The following is a 10,677-nucleotide window of genomic DNA, read 5'->3' as shown; positions in this document are numbered from 1 at the left end:
CTCTCTGTCTCTCTGTCTCTCTGTCTCTGTCTCTGTCTCTGTCTCTCTCTCTCTCTCTCTCTCTCTCTCTCTCTCTCTCTCTCTCGTGTGTGTGTGTGTGTGTGTGTGTGTGTGTGTGTGTGTGTGTGTGTGACAATTTAGGGTGTCATTTGACAGAAACCATCCATCTGTTTACCGAGAAAGGATCTTTAAATGACTTATAACTTACAAGGTAGGTTGGCCTGGCCTCTAGCACTGTTGATTACATGTTAATATGTATTGACAGCTACAAGGTAATGGAAGACATAAAAGATCCCATAGAATTAGCCCAAAGTCACATAGATAGTCTGTAGTTAAAGACAGTACTCACATCTAGCTGACTCTTTATAGGTATTCTTTTAATTGATATAGAATGTTAGAGTTTAGTTAAAAGGAAAGAAAACCTAGAAAACTTGTTTGTTACTAGTTTGGTGAAACAATATGAAATTATTTAGTTGAAAGAACTAGTTTTATATTATTTGTAGATTTCATGGTTATCAACAGCATCTCCTACTTTTACCAAAAAGATTCAGGTATTCATAATCATTGTCAGGTCTGCAGGAAATTTGATCAGGCACATCTTCGGATACCAACCTACATCAGAGAGCATGACTATTAGAATGGAGTTTCACTGCTTCACAAGTTCTATCACTGAGCCACATCAATCAAGAGATAAAAATAAACTAGACATCTCTGGAGATCTAGATAAGGACAGTCCTACTGAGGTACCCTACTAGGGGATCCCACCAACATCTCTGGAGATCTAGANCTGAGGTACCCTACTAGGGGATCCCACCAACATCTCTGGAGATCTAGAGAAGGACAGTCCTACTGAGGTACCCTACTAGGGGATCCCACCAACATCTCTGGAGATCTAGATAAGGACAGTCCTACTGAGGTACCCTACTAGGGGATCCCACCACTTAAATCTTACAAATATATGTGAGAAATTTGGGGGCAAAATATATTCAATTTCAAAATAAGTTTATTTTAACACAAATAGGAATTGCACCCACTATGATAATCTAGAAATGTTTACTCTACTGAATCTGGGTATGCAAACTATAGTTTAATAAATGTGACATTCTACCTCAAACTAATTAGAATGGTTATATCAAGCAACCAGTTTATCAAATAGAAAACAACAAATGGTTGAAGCACTGTGGAGAAAATATTTGTTCATCATGAGTGGGAATATAAAATAATATAGTAGTTTTAGCAATAGAATGAATAAAAGCAAAACAGAACAAACAGAATTGTTGTGCTATATACTCTTGGGTACAAAAATGAAAGAAAAAAGTAAAAGAAAGAAAACATGGTCTCAAATTTATATCCACCTTGTACATTGCATTTTCCTTGAGGAACGTAAGGCTGCTACACAAAAGGATGGAGCCCAAATGTGTGAACATTGACAGATCATTGGGCAAACAAAATGTAGTAAATACAAGACATAGAATAATATTGTATTGAAAAGGAATGGCATTCAGACAGCTCTCTGACTTGAGTGAATACTGTACATATTACAGTATTAACAGAGTGTTGCCTGTCCCCTGGAGAGCTCTCTGCCCGACCCTACCTGCACTTGGGGGTTGGGGACAAATTGGCACAGAGTCAATGATACAGACTCCAGGAGCAGGTGCAAAATGCTGCAGCAAGCTCATCTGAGCACTGCTGCAAACTCCTTTAATACCCTCCACCCATACCCCCATTGGTTCCAAGAAAGCATCTCTTCTAAACAGCAGTTCCTGATTGGCTGGCATTATTTGCACTAGCAATCCTTGCTCTCTCAGGCAGTCCTCAATTAGGTCCCCCTGCAGGAATGCTGGTGTCACATCACAGGCAGTCCTCAATTAGGTCCTCCTGCAGGAGATGCATCTGCAGCTGCATAGGCCCCAAGAGTTTACATAGAGGCAGCTATGTCACCATTCGGCATCCACTTACATGAGACACCTAGAAAAATGAGAGTGTTATGGATCACAGAATAAAGCTAGTAGAGACCTAAGGCTGGAGAATTTTGCTTAATGAGCATAGCCTAAGTATTATAGAAAAAAAATGGATTCTAGGGGAAAAAATGCATGAACATATAAATGTTCTTGATTTTAAAAAAAAGGTATATTCTTGGAAATGGAAATGGCTAAACTGGTAAATGTTATGACATGGGTAGATAATATAATTAAAATTTATAAAGAAAAGAAAGCAGTGAAGGAAAATATCAGTCTCTTGTGTAATCTTTCTCACATTTCAGCTTCTTAAACCTATTTAAATGCCCCAGATAAATCTCTTCCTGGATTATCACCAGAGTCTCATATGATAGGACTACCATATATTTCTTATCCAAAGCTTGGAATAATAGAATAATAGAAGAGGAAAAGAATGAAGAGTACTGGTTTGTGATGTTAAGATCAACACCTTAAACCACAATTGTTCAGTTCTAAATAAGGAAGCTACAGTGATGTGTCAAATCCAATGAAGGAGCTAGAGAAAGTACCCAAGGAGCTAAACGAGTTTACAACCCTATAGGAAGAACAACAATATGAACTAACTAACCAGTACCCCCCCCCCCCGAGCTTGTGTCTCTAGCTGGATATGTAGCAGAGGATGGCCTAGTAGGCCATCAATGGGAGGAGAGGCCCTTGGTCTTGAGAAGATTATATGCCCCAGTACAGGGGAATGCCAGGGCCAGGAAGCAGGAGTGTGTGTGTGGGGGTGTTGGGGACCAGAGTGGGGGGAAGGTATAGAGGACTATTGGAGAGGAAACTAGGAAAGAGGATAGCATTTGAAATGCAAATGAAGAAAGTATGTATTAAAAAATAAATAAAACATAAAAAATCATCAGATCATCTTGTACTAAAAGTACACAATTATTACATCTACTTTGGGGCTATGTGAGGTAACAATGGGAAGTATTTTATGAAGGGCTCAACAATAAGTGCATATGCAAAATCTTGGTTCATTTCATCTTTAATTTGGTGTAAGGAAAGAACAAACAAGAACACATGCTTATCTGTGTAAGTCAATGCCTTAGAGGATGGATGGGTTCTGGTATGTCTTCATCATAAATCAGTAGATATTTTTTAAAAATCCAATGCATTGCAAACAGATTATGAATAGTGTTTTTATTTGGCTCATTTGTAGATTTCAGTGCTTTCTTTCTTTAGGATTAAAGAAATTTTCTTCTAAAAAGCAATAGAGTTCCCATTAGCATTTTTCCATTAACCATTTGCAACTACAAGTTTTATTTGAATAGCAATATAGTGTGCAGAGTTATAATAAAAGCATGGATGGGTATTACTGGATTGTTAGTACCACAACCATAGAGCTCTTTTAATGATTCAACATTTTCTGTATGCATATGAATATATCCTTAATATATTGAATTACTATTATTAATGTTAAATTACCTGATAACATGAGTATACTGATACAAGGATGGGTAATTTGGGAATGGTCTTAGATGGGTCAAAAAACATACTCAAAAGCAGTTGAAAATATTTTTCTAACCATTGTCCTGTATGTGGTCTCAAGGAAAGTAAAATGAAGAGAAATGTGTATGTAAGTGAGGGTTTGTGGTCACAAGTATATGTATAGGAAAGAAAGATGAATGGTGAGTCACAGAGTCACAGAACCCATGGCATTTTCTACATGTCAATTCCTCTACTTGTAATTTGTTTCTCCATAAAGAAACAGGGAGCCATTTAAAGGACCATGTCAAGAGAAGAGGATTCAGAGCAGAAATTGGGTAATTAAACCTTTTGTTTGGCAAGGAAACTATTGGGAGGTAAAGACTTTGGAGAATAGACTAGTAGGGTCCCTAAATATGGTAGATTTTAATTCAAATTAATATGTTTGAAAACCGAGTTTGACTTGTAGGTATTATTCTATTTAAAGTAAGAGTTTAAAAACATGAATGGTTGCATAAATCTGACTTATTAAATCCTTATACATAACAGAGTGTTGCCTGTGCCCTGGAAAGCTCTCTGCCCTACCCTACCTGCACTTGGGGGTTGGGGACAAGTTGGCACAGAGTCAATGACACAGACTCCGGGAGCAGTGAGACATGCTGCAGTCAGCTCCTCTGAGCACTGCTGCAACCTCCTTCAATACTCTCCACCCACACCCCCATTGGTCCCAAGAAAGCATCTCTTCTAAACAGCAGTTCCTGATTGGCTGGCATTATTTGCACTAGCAATCCTTGCTCTCTCAGGCAGTCCTCAATTAGGTCCCCCTGCAGGAATGCTGGTGTCACAGGCAGTCCTCAATTAGGTCCTCCTGCAGGAGATGCATCTGCAGCTGCATAGGCCCCAAGAGTTTACATAGAGGCAGCCCTGCTGTTCCTGCTACAATAGAGATAAAGATTTTGTTCGACTTGCTTTATCTATAAAGATATAGTTGTTTAGCATAAAGATTTAGTATTTTTTTCAAAGATTTCCCCTGTCTCTATACACATGTATACACACACACACACACACATGTGAAATGAATGATGATACAGGATAAAGAACTAAGGTGAACCCCCAGGCTACTTTCCTTTTAACCCCATGGAAACAAGACCCCAGCAACGGATTCCCTGGCACTTGGGCACCAGCTGCGTGTGGAATCTTCCCTATTGATGTCACATTCTATAAACGACAGAAGCTTCAACCTTTATTTAGCAGGAGAAGCCATTAATCTGTCTTCAGACTTTCCCCTACCTCCCACAGAAAAAAACAATTTGCTTTCAAAAGTTTGTTTGGAAATGAAACCAAATTCCGTGTTTCCTCTACAGATGGTTGACCTCTTTCAGTTGATGACTGCATTACTCATTTAAACAATTATACAGGTCAATATAGTGTAATCTAAATTATTTAGTCTCTTAGTGTTTTTCAGACACTACTGACAGTTGGAGAGATTCCAGCTGCTGCTTGTACCTGAATTTGAACTCCACACAATGATAACAGAACTCGATACTGAATTCCAGAATTGTCCATTGACCACTAGCCTACTTGGCAGCCTTGCACATTGTTCCTTAGGGAGTCACAACTTAAGTATGACTGTGTCCACAAAAACAATTTATTGCTTTCAGATAAAATTTTAAGAACACATGGGACTTTTAAAAAGAATAACTCTTACCTAGCTGGTCTTTCCTCTGAAGTCTAACTTTAAATTATCTTTCTTTCTTTCTTTCTTTCTTTCTTTCTTTCTTTCTTTCTTTCTTTCTTTCTTTCTTTCTTTCTTTCTTTCTTTTTTGTTTGTCCTCCCCAGGGAGCAATTCAATTCTACCAAATAGACTAGGACAATATTATGATAACCTTTTACATTCTAATTTGTACTGGGGGCTGAGCGTGTACCAGGATCAACCTTAATTACTGTATAGCATTTCAGCAGTGTAGTTCATGGAAATGTCAGAGAGTTCACTGAGGGGACCTGGGGTCTTAGAAACATCAGGGGAGAGGCAGCAAAGGAGCCTGCACTCCATGGGACAATGAAGGTTTACAAACATGAAATCTGGAACTGAGGTGGAAATATACCCAGAACTATCATGTTCACACCAAGATAATCCAATAGAAGTTGGTATCTCAAGACAGAGAGGAGGCACCAATGCACCAGTTCCAGCTAGTGTTTCTCCCATCTCTGAATTATTTTAAAATTTGGAAAAATTTAGGATAGAAGAGTTAACATAACAGCTGTAAAAATGATTCGTTGTAATAAGGGATCTAGCGTGTTCAAGTTAATATATCAGTGTGAATTAATGAATTTTTAATTCGGATTCTCTTTGCAGCTTGAATTCAGACTAATTACAGGTTTTAAATTGTCACTAGTCGGAGCTCAGCCAAGGCATGTTTCCTCTCCACTTTACTTGCACCCTGAGAATTCATGAATCAATTTTTTTTTTTTTCTGGGTCATGACTTTACCCCACCAGGAGTAGAGAAAACCGCTCAGTGAGAAGAAAATGCAGTGGCAGAGATCCCAGTTGGTCACACTGTGGACAAAGGTGGGAGGAAATAAATGGCAGAGGAAATTTCCCAGCAATTATGGAGAAAAGCTGAAAGATTGCATCTATAAATGAAATAATAATCAATTTGGTAACTATTTTTAAGTCTTGCAGTATTTGTTCTTATGCTTGCAATTTAGGATTTTTGAGGAGCCTAAAGGAGGGATCGCTTTGTGCAAACCTTTCCTTCAAACAGCAGAGGTCACCTTAGCATGAGCCTTCTCTGGCATGTGGGTAGAGGAGATTTTCTGCTCAGTGGTGATACATTTTAAATCTCCAGCAACCCTTCTCTTATTTGACTGGAACTCAGAATCAAATACACATTGACAGCTGGATTTTTTAGGGAATTGAACAAAGTAAAATTTAAAACCTAAACTACTTGCTGTGAATATATTACCTTTTCTGTCTTTTACAAGTGAATTAGTACAGAATTATTTAACAAACCACAATTTGAGCTTAATTTTCAATTTACATCACTGCATTTCTTTTTGTATTCACTATTGGAAAAACTACCCAGCACATTTCTGGTTCTCATAGTATGATTTAGTTTAAAATTAAAAGTGCCCATGAAAGGATACCTGCCAATAAAGAATATGCAGCAAATAACTCACCATGAAGAATCAACTCCAAAGTCAAGAAACAGTTAAGTTATTTATGAAGGCTTCATTTATGGAAGGAAACAGTGGCTTAGAAAAACTGGTACTTTAGGTTTGTTTGTTGATTGTTCCAATCCTGAATGACTTTTGGTGATTGCAATTTCCATAGAATATATTTTAATTAGCATGCCTCTTATGTTATATGACCTTTAAATATGTAATTCATAATTTATAATGAACTCATTCATAAATATAACTAGTTTTAGATAATTCCTTCTAGCTGTCTTTTGTGCAAATGTCAATATATCACTGTAAAGAACTACACCAACTATTTTGACAATAATGATGAGCTATATTAAGACTCCCTCTTTGCTGTGTGTTTTTTTTTCTCCTGTTAGTTAACAATGGGGTAATAACTTTCACAATGGGACAGCTAAGACAGTTGCCATCTTCCATAGAATGTGGATGGGGGTGGGGTGGGGTGGGTCCAAGAAATAAAAATTCCCAGGAAATTCTTAAATGCTATTTTAGATTTTAATCACTTTATTAGATTTCTTGCTTGAGTGATTTGTGCGGAAAACATTTTATCTATTTTGTTTTCCTCTGATTACCGAACTGTGTTATACACAAAAGTCTACTTGAAGCTCGCTCACAGTTTAAAGACAGGTTTAATAACAGGTGAACACTGGAAAATATGCAAACAAAATGGCAGACATGAATGACTTCATTTAAGGCATAATTGCTTCTCATCAACCAAAGAAATCATGCAGAAACAGTCTCTGTTTTACCCAGCCAGGAAGAGACCAGAGAAATCACTCAGGCAGAGACACTAAGGGAAGGTCCATTCTTGGATCTCAGCCAGATAACTAATCCATACACAGATCCAAGTTTAAGACAATAGTTCTTAGAATCACAGTTCATCATAACAGATAATTATACAGCGAGTAAGACAATAAGGTTTTTTGGCCTCTGACTATATAAACTAATTGCTGGCTGTGGAGCTCTGCCTGGAAGGCATACAACCCAGCCCCTACAATGTCTTTTTATTATGTGGGCACTGGTATAATTTGGGTGGACAAGAGAGTTGGTGTCTAGTGAATTCCATATGGTGCCTTTTTCTTGTCTGTAGATTATTTACCCCTGACAGACATTATCCATATCTCAAATGGCTCCTTCCTACCTCCTGAAAAGAGGTTTTAAAAGCAATCATCCTGTCTAGGTTTCCAAAGAAGCTTCCAGTTGATTAAAAATAACAATAAAAATGAAATTCAAGAAAACAGCCTTTTAATTTGCATAGTTTTCCAGCATCTAGTTCAAAATATAAAACTTGTATATAGAACCATGCTTACTTAAATGCACTGAATGTTCATATATCTTTTCAATTAGGCAGGCAAAACTAAGATTTCCTAAACAACACTGGGTTCAAGTATACATCTTGTTTGAATAAAGTCACATCTTCATTTTGATTTTGCTTAATCTTGTATTTTCCCTTTCATGCTAATGGGCTCTCTCATGATTGCTTTTGCTTTCTATTCATTGTCATCATGAAAGATAAAAGATGACTTCTTTGAAGATATTTATATAGACACTAAAGAACAGGGATCATTTCCACCAGGGGCAAATTATATCTCTTCAATTTATATAGCTGCAAACACCAGTCAATTAACTTGAAGTTGAGTTTTGACTCAAACTCTTGACCCTTCCAGACACAGATCTTTACTCTACATCTGGCATCACTGAACCAAGTTAGGGTAAAAATAATCCCTGTTATTGATTTTCTGTATATGTTGCTTTAAAAAAGTTAACGTTTTTGGTCTCCTGAGGTCTTAGGCATTCCTGAAGCTCTCAACATGATATTTGTGTGTTTTTTCTTTTTTCTTTTCTTTCCTTTTCTTTTTCTTTTCTTTTCTTTTCTTTTCTTTTTTCTTTTCTTCTTTCTTTCTTTCTTTCTTTCTTTCTTTTCTTCCTTCTTTCTTTTTTCTCTTACCTCGTTTGGAGGCAAAAAGCTCTGGGACAGAGTATTTTGATAGAATAAAGTTTGCAATTCATTAAAGGCTTTCTGTCTCCCCTGTGCAGATGCTGATCATGACATCATATGCCCTGAGGCCTGCTAGCTAAGAGAAAGAGGGGTGAAATCAGCAAAAAATAAAAGAGTCTTCCTGGCTTGAACTGAAAAAAATGTGCTTGTTTTTTGTTAAACACTACAAATGTGCAGAGAGGCTGGCGGGAGTAATAGCATTCGAAGCATGTGCTCCCTCAGAGGCACAAAGCACTTGCTTATAGAAATACTCTTCCAGTCTGCACTTTGATCCTCAAGATTTATTTAAATAAAACAAGTTTCCATGCTTTACCATCTACCCTGAAAAGTTTTAAAAGTTCTATTATTAAAAAAGGACTAAATATACTAACCCAACAAGCCTCGTTTCATTCATTTTTTTTATCACAGATGAATGAAAATAGAATCTACTGAAAAAGAAGGTGGCTCTCTTCTGAATTAAGGTGAGCCAAAAATGAAATTAGGTTCCAAAAGAGCTTACTGAGTGTAGAGAATCTGTTCTCTTTTATCCTCAGTGTTCCTGTTTACCAAGACTTCAGCAAGGTTTGGCAATTGGAATGTCTAGCATGAAGGTTACACATAGAGTATATAGTCAGATACAATGAGTAATATTGAGAGGGAGAGTTGGGAGCGAGGAAGAGAGGGAGAGAGTGAGAGAGAGAGAGAGAGAGAGAGAGAGAGAGAGAGAGAGAGAGAGAGAGAGAACCAGTCCTGCTATCTGACGAATGCTTCCAAGTACGGTTTCACATAGTGCTTCATTGAGGGACCAGTAAATACTCATTGAATTTTTTTTTACCCCATAGAGGGTCTATTTTTGTACTGAAAGTCAAGTGAACTCACCAATTATTTGTGGTTCAGTTTGAAGAAGAAAATAAAAGCAGAGCCAAGTCCAACAAGGCCATTCCCTGTGCGGCGGAGGCAGGGCTTTCATATAGTTTCTCATTGTGTGAGTACTTTTTTTTTTTCAGAGTACACAGATCTTAAATAGCATAGCTAGAGAGTTGATATGGTTTGGATTTCAGATGATAAACAGTACCAAACGGTGTCATATTAAAATGTAAAAACTATGTATGCGTGCCACAGCCTCTGCCTGCTCTGAGTTCGGTTGTACGAATGTTTTTCTGACTTCTAAATCACACGTTTACTGAAATGAGCTCTGCTAGATATCAGTTTGCGCACAGGCACAATGTGTCTCAGGCAGATTCATAAAACAGATAGCTGAACTCTACTTTGACTTCTGACATCAACAATCTGACTTCAATATTTCTCCACAAAAAGAGACTCCCGGCTCTCTGCTGTTGCGCTGTGATGGATAGCTTTGCTGCTGACAGCGCTGAGCATAATGAACATATTCATCAGCATGAGGGGCTGTGCGTCCCACATCTTAAGTTTTTCAGCTAGTGGCTTTGAAATGCCACCCAGAAACACCTGCGCCTTTGCCTCATCGCTGCAGAACTGCAAAGCCACTGTGAAGAAATATTATTGTAAAGTTGTCTGTATATCAGCATTTTTGTTCTAAACAACCTTTTAATTGCCTAGCCTCTAATTTATCTTTGCCTGGAAACACTTGTAGACACATATTTTAATTTAAGCTGCTCTGTTTGACTCCTCTGATCATCTGGGCTTTTATTGTCACTGCCTCACAATAATCTAATGTCATATATAATGGCATCAAATTGGGGAAAGCCCTAAAAGCTGCCAATCCAAAATGATCTGAATGTTCTCTCATATCCGTTTAGATGGGCTTGATTTGTTTGTGCCAACATTATTCATTACATTCTGTGTCTAACTAGGCCAGTGTTCTCTTGCATTCTCTATTCCTTTCAGCATACACTTGGGGTTTCTTAATCAGCTCGTCTCCCGTGCTATATAGTCCTCAGAATGGTTGCAAGCCTTGCATTGTCACCAAATGATAGAATACGAGAGGTCTGACGGTGCTTACCACACTCCATGCAAACATTTTACCATACTGTTCCTTAACTTTGGTCTTATAAAACAAACCTTGTTTTGTTTGCAGCTAGAAGATGAGAGTTGC

This window comes from Mus pahari, chromosome 7 (assembly GCF_900095145.1).
Source record: "Mus pahari chromosome 7, PAHARI_EIJ_v1.1, whole genome shotgun sequence".
NCBI classification, from domain to species: Eukaryota; Metazoa; Chordata; class Mammalia; order Rodentia; family Muridae; genus Mus; species Mus pahari.
This window is presented reverse-complemented; position numbering follows the sequence as displayed.